Here is a 12,445-nt window from a genome sequence, read left to right as displayed (position 1 = left end):
TGATAAATCTTGAGTTTAGTTTTGGTGTTGTATTTTGATTTCCAGACTGTATTTAAGCTCCTGAACATGTACCTGGCTTTTTTTATTTTGTTCCGAATGAAATACCAGGTCACCATGACGCCGGGCCCAGAGTCAGAAAGGGCCCCAGCCAACCTGATCCCCCGCCGGCTGAGCCGGGCAGGAAAGCTATCCTGCTCCACCCCCATGCTGCCTCTTTCCACCCCTGCTCCGCCCCAACCCCACCCCGTCCCACTCTACCTCTTCCCCTAAACAATGTCCTGGGGGACTGCAGCAGGGGTCGGGTGTGCCCTGCACTCACCGGCGGCAGGAAGTGGAGCGACACGGCCCCAGCTGTGCCACCGGTGCGTGCTGGGGGGCAGTTCCCCACTGCCCCCAAGTCCCAAGGTTGGGAGCCATGGGAGCAGAGCGGAGCGGGCTGGGTCTGGGTCACTCCACTTCCCACCACCCTGTGAGTGCAGGGTCGGGCCCGCCCTGCAACCACCAGGCAGCAGGAAGTGGAGCAACCTGGCCCCAGCCCACTTTGCTGTCTTGTGCTGGGGAGTGGTTTCCCCCCTGTCCCCCAAGCCTGGGGAGGAGATGGAGCACTGGGGGAAGGGGCATAGGATGGGGAAGAGAAGGGGATAGGCAAAGCAGGGGCCCAGCATGCAGATCCCCTTGGCAGCAGCTGGAGCTCCCCTGTTAGCAGGCCCATCAAACCCTCACCCTGACAAGCCCCACCTCCCCTGCATCTGTACCACCCCGATGAGCACCCCTAGACACCCTCCCCACTGAGGCACAACCACCTACACCTAGATCCCCACCCAAATGAACCCCACCTCCCCTGCACCTAGACCCCCCCCCCCCTGAGCTCCAACCACTTTCACTTGGTCCCCCCTGCAGACTCCCATTACCCCTGCACTTGGAACCTCCTTGTGCATCCAGATCCCCCACTAAGCTGCCTGCACCCAGACTTCCCCCCACAGAACCCTCTTATCCCCATCTGGATCCCCCCACACTAAGTCCCTCTGCACTTGGATCCTGCTGCCAGCTGAGCCTCCCTGCCCACATCTGGTGTGCCTGGCGCAAAAAGGGCAGGGCCCCAGGGTGTTTCTGTGGCAGGCATGGCCCTTGTGCTGGGTCAGGTTCAGCCTCACTGCCAAGTCCCTGTCCCAGGTGGGTGGGGGAGGCTGCAGGGTATTCTCCCACCTCCATGCAGCCAGTGACCTGTGCTCCCCACTGCCATGGTGGAGCTTCCACATTTATTTATTGTAAAAAAAAAAAAAAAGCAAAATTTTAAAATATTATGCACAGAATTTGATGCAGAATTCCCTCAGGAATATGGGGTGCTGTACAGCTGTGATGGTGGGACTGTGAAGGGGGTTCTGGACAGTAGGGGATCTGTGGGTGAGGGAGCTGGGCAGGGGGTATTGTGTGCAGGGTGCTGTGCAGTTGTGGTGGGAGGTCAGCAGGAGGGGTCTCTGGGCAGAGGGTGCTGGGCATAGCGGGTCTGGAGGCATTGGGCATAGGGATCTGTGGGGGACGTCTCTGGGCGAGGGAGCACTGGGCATAAGGGCAGGGGGGCAGTATGGAAGTGGCATGCTGGCAGTGCAGGGTTGGGCAGGCCAGTGTGTGTCTAGCAGCTGTGGGATTGTAAACAGTGCCCTTGTGCTGGGCTGAGTGGGGCTACTCCCGCTGCGCTGCGCCTCATTGCCCCCAACCGGTACCTCGTTCTGCGGACTACCCCCCATCACATGCCCTATTTCCCCAATGGGGGCCCAAAAATATGTTTGGCACCGGGCCCACAAAAAGTTAATCCAGCCCTGTCCGGATGTCCTGGCTTGTTCCACTGTCCTGGCTGATGGTGCTGCCCAAGTATGTGAATGTTTCTACACTGGTGAGAACATAATCCTCTATCTGTACTGGTGATGGTGAGGCAATATTAAAGGTTATGATATCTGTCTTATTGCGGTTGATTTTCAGTCCAATTTGCAGGTTTGGGACAATGAAAAGGGTCTGCAGATCTTTTGGATGCACAAGGCCACATTCCTGGATCTGTGTGCCAAGTTCACTCCAGCCCTCCAGCGCAGGGACACCAGAATGAGAGCTGCACTGACAGTGAAGAAGTAAATGGTGCTCACGCTGTGGAAACTTGCAAAACTTGATTGCTACTGGTCAGTGGAAAATAATTTTGGAGTTGAAAATCCACTGTGGGGGCTGTTGTCATGTAAATGTGCAGGGCCATTAACTGCAGTGGAGCAACAGATGGCATGCATATCCCTATTTTGGCATTAGCCCACATTGCACCAGATTCTATCAAGAGAAAGGGCTACTTTCCATGGTTATGCAAGTATTGGTGGATAATCAAGGATGCTTCACCGACATCACTGTTGGCTGGTCAGGGAGGGCGCATGATGCTTGTTTTCAAGGTGTTGTGCACTGGCTCAACAGCATGAGTACCAACCTCAGGGCAGACTGTTAAGAAGCAGGACACAAACCCCAAACTGGTTGTGGGTTCTATACTTAGATTTCACCAATAACCAAGTGTGAACTTCTTAAGCACTGTAACAGCTTTATCATGGAGTCATAGACAGTCTCCTTAGATACTCTGATCTATCTCGCCACCTAGGCAAGTTTGCTTTTGTGACACATGGCTCCTTAAACTAAAAATCACAATATTCTGGTTACTCCCAGTCCCAAAGGACCAGTCACTTATCCCAGGTCAACTGCACTTTAGATCTTCCAACAAAGACAACGCTTGTAGCCAAGTCTATAATACACGACCTAAAGATTTTTTTTTTTTAAAGCTAAGAAGAGAGTTATTTACAAGGTCAAAGCAGGTAAACATACACACACACATGAATTACAGTCTTAGGTTCCAGAAGGTGTGGTGATAGAAGCTGCTGTAACATGCAAGCTCTATACATCCTTTAGGGCTAACCTAGGCTAAGCAGCTGGGGATCCTTTGCTTATGCTTAGAAATCTTGCCCTCCCAAAGTCTATGCAACATAGAGATGCAATTTTTTTGGCCAGGTCTCCACTACAGATCTATATCGATATAACTATGGTGCTCAGGGGTGTGAAAAATCTGCACCCCTGTGCAATGTAGCTATATTGACCTAACACCTTGTGTAGACAGTGGTATGGCAACAGAAGAGCTTCTCCCGCTGACTCAGCTACCACCTCTCAGGAAGGTGGATTAACTACGCCGACGGGAGAAGTTCTCCCATTGGTGTAGTAGTGTCTTCACTAAAGTGCTACAGCAATGCAGCTCCACTGGTGCAGATGCGCTGCTGTAGTGCTGTACGTCAAGACAAGTCCTTCTTGTTAGGGATTTTTATTCCCTTCTCCCCAGAGTTCAAGCTGATGGCATGAGTTCACAGGCATGTCTCCTCTTCATGGGGATGTGGGGAAGGAATGCAGTTAACAAAGTCTTTGTTCTTTGATGTTTGACAATGGGCCATTTGGTTTCGATCGGCCTTCTTGGTGGATAGGACCTAACACCTTCTGTAGGAAGCCAGCATTTTACATCAATTAATGCTCCTTTCCTGTTTGAGTTACACAATTACAGAGAATCACAATATCTCGTATGGGATACAGATGTTATAAATGTGCTTAATACATGCAGCATCCTACAAGCATTTCATAAAGTCTGAACACATTCTTACAAACTTAACATCTATTTTAACAATGTTGACACACAAGTGAGGCAAAGTAATTCAGCTATGGCACCGTCTACACTGGCAAGTTTGTGCGCAGTAAAGCAGCTTTGAGCGCTGTAACTCCAGAGGTGTACACACTGCCAAGCCCCTAAGTGCGCAGAAAATGCACAGTTGTAGCACTCTAAAAAAACCCACCCCAACGAGAGGCATACAGTTTTCTGCGCCGGAGCTACAGTGCTGCGGTGCCAGCGTAGACACTGTGGCGATTACAGTGCTACGATTGGCCTCCGGGAGGTGTCCCACAATGCCTGTTCTCACCCCTCTGGTCATGGGTTTGAACTCTACTGCCCTGCCCTCAAGTGACCAACTGTCAGCCCCACCCTGTACATTCCTTTGCAAATTTGAAAGTCCCCTTCCTGCTTGCTCAGTGATGTGTGCAGTGGTCTCAGCGCATCTTTCCAGGTGGCCATGCACCACGCACCAGGCGATCCCCCACTTGAAGCAATGCCGAGCTGCTGGACCTCATCAGCATTTGGGGAGAGGAGGTTGTGAAGTCCCAGCTGCGCTCGAGCCATAGGACACAATGCATGATAGAAAGGGGCCATGACCGGGCACATTGAAGAGGAGGGTAAAAATGAAGGAGCTGCGGAACGCCTACCACAAGGCGCGGGAGGCAAACCGCCGCTCCGGTGCTGAGCCCATGAGTTGCCGGTTCTACAAAGAGCTGGACACGATTCACAGTGGCGACCCCACCTACACTGCAAAGGCCCTGTGGATACTTTGTTGGCTCGCATGCCAGTCAAGAGTGGACCGAGCCAGGAGGAGAAAATCTTGGACGAGGATGTGGAGGGGGACCCAGAGGCAGAGGATGGCTTGGAGGCCAGAGATGCATGCAGTCAGGAGCTCTTTTCTACCCCGGAGTAGGCTAGCCAGTCACAGCAGTCAGATCTTGGCGAAGTGCAAACAGGAGAGGAGGCCCCTGGTAAGTATAACTGATTTTGGGAATCGCTGAAGCAAGTTATTGGGGGCAGGAGGGTTGCAGAAAGCAGGCTGGTCTCCCACCGCATGCCTATTCTGAGCAGTGGAACAGGCTGTTGATTGACTCCCTCACTTCACAGGAATCTGCCTCAGAGATCTCCACGAAACTCTCTTGGAGATACTGGGCAATCTGCTGCAGCAGGTTCCTTGGCAGAGCTGCTTTGTTTCTTGCCCCATTAATAGTAATTTTCCTGCACCACTGTGCCATCACGGGGGGGACAGAAGAGGGACCATTGCTGCATACAGGCGAGCCCCATATGGGCCAGGGTGGAAGCCACAGGCTTGGAAAAGACGCTCTCTTGATTCCCTGCTCACCCTCAGCAGCGAGATATCTTCCATAATGATCACATCCTGTGGAAAATGTGGGGAGAGGAATGATTATCAAGCCCCCCCATAGTGCTGGCTCTCCCCAAGAGCCACGTGCGCAGTGTACAGCAGGGTCCGAGAAGAGTGATTTACCCTGCCCCTGTGGCTACTCACCATTTTGGGGGTCTTGTGGCTCATGTGTGCTTGACTGGGGTCAGCCGGTTAGTGACAGGTGTGTGAGTACTGGCTGTGTTTTAAAGCACTGAATCAGTGTTGTCTGTGTTTCAAAAAATACCGGTTCTGTAAAATGTTGCATTTAAACTTCAGAGATGACCTTGGGAGCCCAGCCTCCCTTATTGGTGGCAGAACAGCTGCACAGAATTTGAAAGTGGCCACGAAAAACTAAGCAGGACTTTCTGCGTGATGTTATGATGCACTCCGCCGCTGAGAAACAGGAATTGAAGGAGTGGCGGGACAGCGAGAAGAGAGACCGAAAGGAGAATGCGGCACACTAGAAAGAAGCCACGGAGCCGCTCTTAAATGTTATGGAGCACAAAGAGGACACGCTGCAGGTGATCCTAGCTCGTCAAACGGAGCAGCTCCATGATCACCCTCCCCTGCAACTGCTGTCACAAAACTCTTTCCCATGCACCACCACCCCCATCACCAACACACTGTTATCAACCTTCTGGCTCCACTCTTGACTGGCAGCATTCCATTCCTCCCTCGTCACAGTCCAGCACTGTGGACTCCCACTACCCACTGCACTCAACACCCAACCCTCTGCAGTTTGGCCCTGCAGAAGTACAGCATCTGCTGCATTGTACTCCAAAGGAGAAGGTTGGGTATGGTCCCTTGCCATACACAAATCTGTAGCCGTCCCAGGACCCCCCATCCCCCTCCCTGCTGATGTATTTTTGTCTTTTGACTCTCTCCTCCGGTTGTTGTATTTTAATAAAAGAACTGTGTTGGTTTGAAAGCAATCTTTATTCTGTTAAGTGAAAGCAAAAAGAGCACTGCAAAACAACATGCAATTATGTTAAACCCCCTTATTGCATCATATGCACCAGTCACTTCCTAACATTACAAACACTGCAATCCCGAGCATTGCAGCAAATATTAGTGGCTTTCAGCTTCAAATTGCTGTCTCGAGGCATCCCTGATCCTTATGGCCCCATGCTGTGCCCCCCCTAATAGCCCTGGTCTCTGGCTGTTCAAACTCAGCCTCCAGGTGCTGAGCCTCTGCGGTCCAGCCCTGAGTGAAGCTTTCACCCTTCCCAAATATTATGGAGCGTACAGCATGTGGCTATAAGCATAGGAGTATTGTCATCAGCCAGGCCCAGCATCCCATACAGGCATCGCCAGCGGGCTTTTAAATGGCCAAATGCACACTCAACAGTCATTCTGTATTTGCTCAGCCTGTTATTGAGCTGCTCCACGCTGTTGTCAAGTTGCCTGGTGTATGGCTTTAGAAGCCATGGCATTAAAGGGTAGGCAGGGTCTCCCAGGATCACAATGGGCATTTCGACATCCCCTATGGTGATCTTCTGGTCTGAGAAGAAAGTCCCTGCTTGCAGCTTCTTGAACAGGCCAGTGTTCCGAAAGATGCATGTGTCATGCACCTTTCTGGACCAGCCTGTGTTAATGTCTGTGAAAGGCCCACGGTGATCCACAAGCGCCTGGAGAACCATTGAGAAATACCCCTTGCAATTAATGTACTCGGTTGCTAGGTGGTCTGGTGCCAGAATTGGAATGTGTGTGCCATCTATCGCCCCTTTGTAGTTAAGGAAGCCCATTTGTTGAAAGCCATCCACAATGTCACGCATGTTGCCCACAGTCATCGTCTTTCAGAGCAGGATGCGATTAATGGCCCTGCACACTTCCCTCAACATGAGTCCAATGGTCGACTTTCCCACTCCAAACTGGTTAGCGACCGATCGATAGCAGTCTGGAATAGCCAGCTTCCACTGTGCAATCACCATGCATTACTCCAGTGACAGGGCAGTTCTCATTCTTGTGTCCTTGTGCCGCAGGGCTGGGGCAAGCTCATCACACAGACCCATGAAAGTGGCTTTCCTCATCCAAAAGTTCTGCAGCCACTGCTCGTCATCCCAGACGTACATCACGATGTGATCCCACCACTCAGTGCTTGTTTCCCGAGCCCAAAAGCAGCGTTCCACTGTGGTCGGCACCTCCATGAATGCCATAAACAATCTCATGTTGTAGCTACTTCATGTGGTGAGCTCAATGTCGCGCTCCTCTTGCCTTTGTAGTTTAAGTAATAACTCCATTGCCACTCATGACGTGTTGGTCAGAGCGAGCAGCATACCAGTCAGCAGTTCGGGATCCATTCCTGCAGCCTGAAAGGGCCCACAGTACACAAACCGTTGAAAGATGGCGCCTAATGTGAACGGAAGCACAGGGATTGCTGGGATGTGAAGCAATGCATCACGTGGCATTGGGACTAGACCCAGGATGCCCCACAACCCCCTCCGCCTTCCCACAAGTCTTAGCAACAAAAGAGAAAGAGATGCTCTGTGCGATAGATGCCCAGTGTGCACCACTCCAAATAGCGCTGCAAGTGCCGCAAGTGTGAATACGCTATTGCACACTCAGCTATCAGTGTGAACACACAACAGCGGTTTTCCTTCAGCGCTCTCTGAGCGGCGCTGTAACTTTGCCAGTGTAGACATGCCCTATGTATTTGTCAGTGTTCGGCTGAGGCCTAGGGGCTTTGATATGAATTGGCACCTGGTCTGCCAGCATCACACTTGAATCTCTAAGAACACTATATTATTTAGAAAGTAAGCAGGGACGTTTTTTCCTGACAGATGGCTTACCATTGGTGATGTAGAAATGCCAGAAGTGATCCTGGGGGACTAGGCTTACCCCTACCTCACAAAGCCGTAAACCAGCCACCTCAAGAGCATCCAGGAAAGATTCAACTACAGGCTCAGCAGGTACTGAATGACAGTTGAATGTGCTTTTTTGGTAGACTGAAGGGAGGATGGCATTGTTTACTCACAAGATTGGATCTCTGTGGGAAAAAATTTCCAGTGGTTATAGCTTCCAGCTATGTTCTGCATAGTGTCTGTGAGGCAAAGGGGGAAAAATTCCTGCCTGGTTGAAGGGGCTGTCTGTTGTGTTTGAACAGCCAGACAGAATGGGTGTTTGAAGACCTCAATGCAGAACTATACGGCTGAGGGAAGCCTTGAAAGAGCACGTTAACAGTGAGCCACAGTAATGCATTATGGTGTACTGTGCTCAACCCGATCCTGCAGTTTTGGTGCCTGTTAGGAATTGTGTGGTAGTTGGTGTATAACAATGAATATAACACTGTCAATGCACCTATTAATTTTGTGGTGCTTGCTGTACATTTGACTGTTACTGTTTGTCACTGAGCCTATGAGTTCTGTCACACAGAGAGGGAAACTAGCCTTTAGTTCCTACCCTTCTTAGGCTCTCAAGAATCCTTAGTGAGCATATTTCTTGGTAATAGGTAACCATTATGCTCTTCTTGATACAGGAGAGAAGGAATCACCCCCTACAGTAGAGGAGGAGAAGCCTTGTACCCCTAAGGCTGGGAGATCTGCTGCCACCACTGCGAATAGGAAACGTAGGGTAGTGGTGGTCGGAGACTCTCTGCTGAGGGGGACGGAGGCGCCCATCTGTCGCCCTGACATTTCATCTTGGGAGGTATGCTGCCTGCCGGTGGCCCGTATCCGAAATGTTACGGACGCATTGTCGAGGATTATCCAGCCCTCTGACTACTACCCCATGCTACTCATCCATGTGGGCACAAATGATACTGTGAGGTGTGACACTGAGAGGATCAAGAGTGACTACAGGGCTCTGGGAGTACGGGTGAAGGAGTTTGGAGCGCAGATGGTATTCTCTTCAATTCTTCCTGTCAAAGGTAGGGGCCTGGGCAGAGACAGATGCATCATGGAGGTGAATGCCTGGCTGCGAAGATGGTGTCGCCAGGAGGGCTTTGGCTTCCTCGACCATGGGATGCTATTCGAGGAAGAGATGGCATTCACCTTTCGAGGAGGGGAAAGACCCTATTTGGACATAGACTGGCTAACCTAGTGAGGAGGGCTTTAAACTAGGTTCGACGGGGACAGGTGAGCAAAGCCCACACGTAAGTGGGGAACATGGAGACCTGGGAGATGGGTCGGAAACAAGAGGGAGCGTGGGCTATAATGGCAAAGAGAAAGGAGGGTCAGGGCAAAACTGGGAGGCAAGATCAAACCAGTATCTTAGATGCCTATATACAAATGCGAGAAGTATGGGTAATAAGCAGGAAGAACTGGAAGTGCTAATAAATAAATGCAACTATGACATTGTTGGCATCACTGAAACTTGGTGGGATAATACACGATTGGAATGTTGGTGTGGATGGGTACAGCTTGCTCAGGAAGGATAGACAGGGGAAAAAGGGAGGAGGTGTTGCCTTATATATTAAAAATATACACACTTGGACTGAGGTGGAGACGGACATAGGAGACGGAAGTGTTGAGAGTCTCTGGGTTAGGCTAAAAGGGGTAAATAACAAGGGTGATGTCATGCTAGGAGTCTACTACAGGCCACCTAACCAGGTGGAAGAGGTGGATGAAGCTTTTTTCAAACAACTAACAAAATCATCCAAAGCCCAAGATTTGGTGGTGATGGGGGACTTCAACTATCCAAATATATGTTGCGAAAATAACACATCGGGGCACAGACTATCCAATAAATTCTTGGACTGCATTGCAGACAACTTTTTATTTCAGAAGGTTGAAAAAGCTACTGGGGGAAGCTGTTCTAGACTTGATTTTAAAAAATAGGGAGGAACTCGCTGAGAATTTGAAAGTAGAAGGCAGCTTGGGTGAAAGTGATCATGAAATCATAGAATTTGCAATTCTAAGGAAGGGTAGAAGGGAATACAGCAAAATAGAGACAATGGATTTCAGGAAGGCGGATTTTGGTAAGCTCAGAGAGCTGATAGGTAAGGTCCCATGGGAATCAAGACTGAGGGGAAAAATGACCGAGGAGAGTTGGCAGCTTTTCAAAGGGACACTATTAAGGGCCCAAAAGCAAGCTATTCCGCTGGTTAGGAAAGATAGAAAATGTGGCAAAAGACCACCTTGGCTTAACCAAGAGATCTTGCATGATTTAAAAAATAAAAAGGAGTCATATAAAAAATGGAAACTAGGACAGATTACAAAGGATGAATATAGGCAAACAACACAGGAATGCAGGGGCAAGATTAGAAAGGCAAAGGCACAAAATGAGCGCAAATTAGCTACAGGAATAAAGGGAAACAAGAAGACTTTTTATCAATACATTAGAAGCAAGAGGAAGACCAAAGACAGGGTAGGCCCACTGCTCAGTGAAGAGGGAGAAACAGTAACAGGAAACTTGGAAATGGCAAAGATGCTTAATGACTTCTTTGTTTCGGTCTTCACCGAGAAGTCTGAAGGAATGCCTAACATAGTGAATGCTAATGGGAAGGGGGTAGATTTAGCAGATAAAATAAAAAAAGAACAAGTCAAAAATCACTTAGAAAAGTTAGATGCCTGCAAGTCACCAGGGCCTGATGAAATGCATCCCAGAATACTCAAGGAGCTAATAGAGGAGGTATCTGAGCCCCTAGCTATTATCTTTGGAAAATCATGGGAGACGGGAGAGATTCCAGAAGACTGGAAAAGGGTAAATATAGTGCCCATCTATAAAAAGGGAAATAAAAACAACCCAGGAAACTACAGACCAGTTAGTTTAACTTCTGTGCCAGGGAAGATAATGGAGCAACATAAGAACAGCCGTACTGGGTCAGACCAAAGGTCCATCTAGCCCAGTATCCTGTCTACCGACAGTGGCCAATGCCAGGTGCCCCAGAGGGAGTGGACCTAACAGGCAATGATCAAGTGATCTCTCTCCTGCCATCCATCTCCATCCTCTGACAAACAGAGACTAGGGACACCATTCCTTACCCATCCTGGCTAATAGCCATTAATGGACTTAACCACCATGAATTTATCCAGTTCTCTTTTAAACGCTGTTATAGTCCTAGCCTTCACAACCTCCTCAGGTAAGGAGTTTCACAAGTTGACTGTGCGCTGCATGAAGAAGAACTTCCTTGTATTTGTTTTAAACCTGCTGCTTATTAATTTCATTTGGTGGCCCCTAGTTCTTGTATTATGGGAATAAGTAAATAACTTTTCCTTATCCACTTTCTCCACATCACTCATGATTTTATATACCTCTATCATATCCCCCCTTAGTCTCCTCTTTTCCAAGCTGAAGAGTCCTAGCCTCTTTAATCTCTCCTCATATGGGACCTGTTCCAAACCCCTAATCATTTTAGTTGCCCTTTTCTGAACCTTTTCTAGTGCCAGTATATCTTTTTTTAGATGAGGAGACCACATCTGTACGCAGTATTCGAGATGTGGGGGTACCATTGATTTATATAAGGGCAATAATATATTCTCAGTCTTATTCTCTATCCCCCTTTTAATGATCCCTAACATCCTGTTTGCTTTTTTGACCGCCTCCGCACACTGCGTGGATATCTTCAGAGAACTATCCACGATGACTCCAAGATCTTTTTCCTGACTTGTTGTAGCCAAATTAGCCCCCATCATATTGTATATATAGTTGGGGTTATTTTTTCCAATGTGCATTACTTTACATTTATCCATATTAAATTTCATTTGCCATTTTGTTGCCCAATCACTTAGTTTTGTGAGATCTTTTTGAAGTTCGTCACAGTTTGCTTTGGTCTTAAATATCTTGAGCAGTTTAGTATCATCTGCAAACTTTGCCACCTCACTGTTTACCCCTTTCTCCAGATCATTTATAAATAAGTTGAATAGGATTGGTCCGAGGACTGACCCTTGGGGAACACCACTAGTTACCCCTCTCCATTCTGAAAATTTACCATTAATTCCTACCCTTTGTTCCAAGTCTTTTAACCGGTTCTCAATCCATGAAAGGACCTTTCCTTTTATCCCATGACAGCTTAATTTACGCAAGAGCCTTTGGTGAGGGACCTTGTCAAAGGCTCTCTGGAAATCTAAGTACACTATGTCCACTGGATCCCCCTTGTCCACATGTTTGTTGACCCCTTCAAAGAACTCTAATAGATTAGTAAGACACGATTTCCCTTTACTATTGTTTTGACTAATTTGCGTGGTACCGACGTTAGACTTACCGGTCTGTAATTGCCGGGATCACCTCTAGAGCCCTTTTTAAATATTGGCGTTACATTAGCTAACTTCCAGTCATTTGGTACAGACGCCGATTTAAAGGACAGGTTACAAACCTTAGTTAATAGTTCCGCAACTTCACATTTGAGTTCTTTCAGAACTCTTGGGTGAATGCCATCTGGTCCCGGTGACTTGTTAATGTTAAGTTTATCAATTAATTCCAAAACCTCCTCTAGTGACACTTCAATCTGTGAC

This window comes from Chrysemys picta, chromosome 10, assembly GCF_011386835.1.
Source record: "Chrysemys picta bellii isolate R12L10 chromosome 10, ASM1138683v2, whole genome shotgun sequence".
Taxonomy (NCBI): Eukaryota; Metazoa; Chordata; order Testudines; family Emydidae; genus Chrysemys; species Chrysemys picta.
This window is presented reverse-complemented; position numbering follows the sequence as displayed.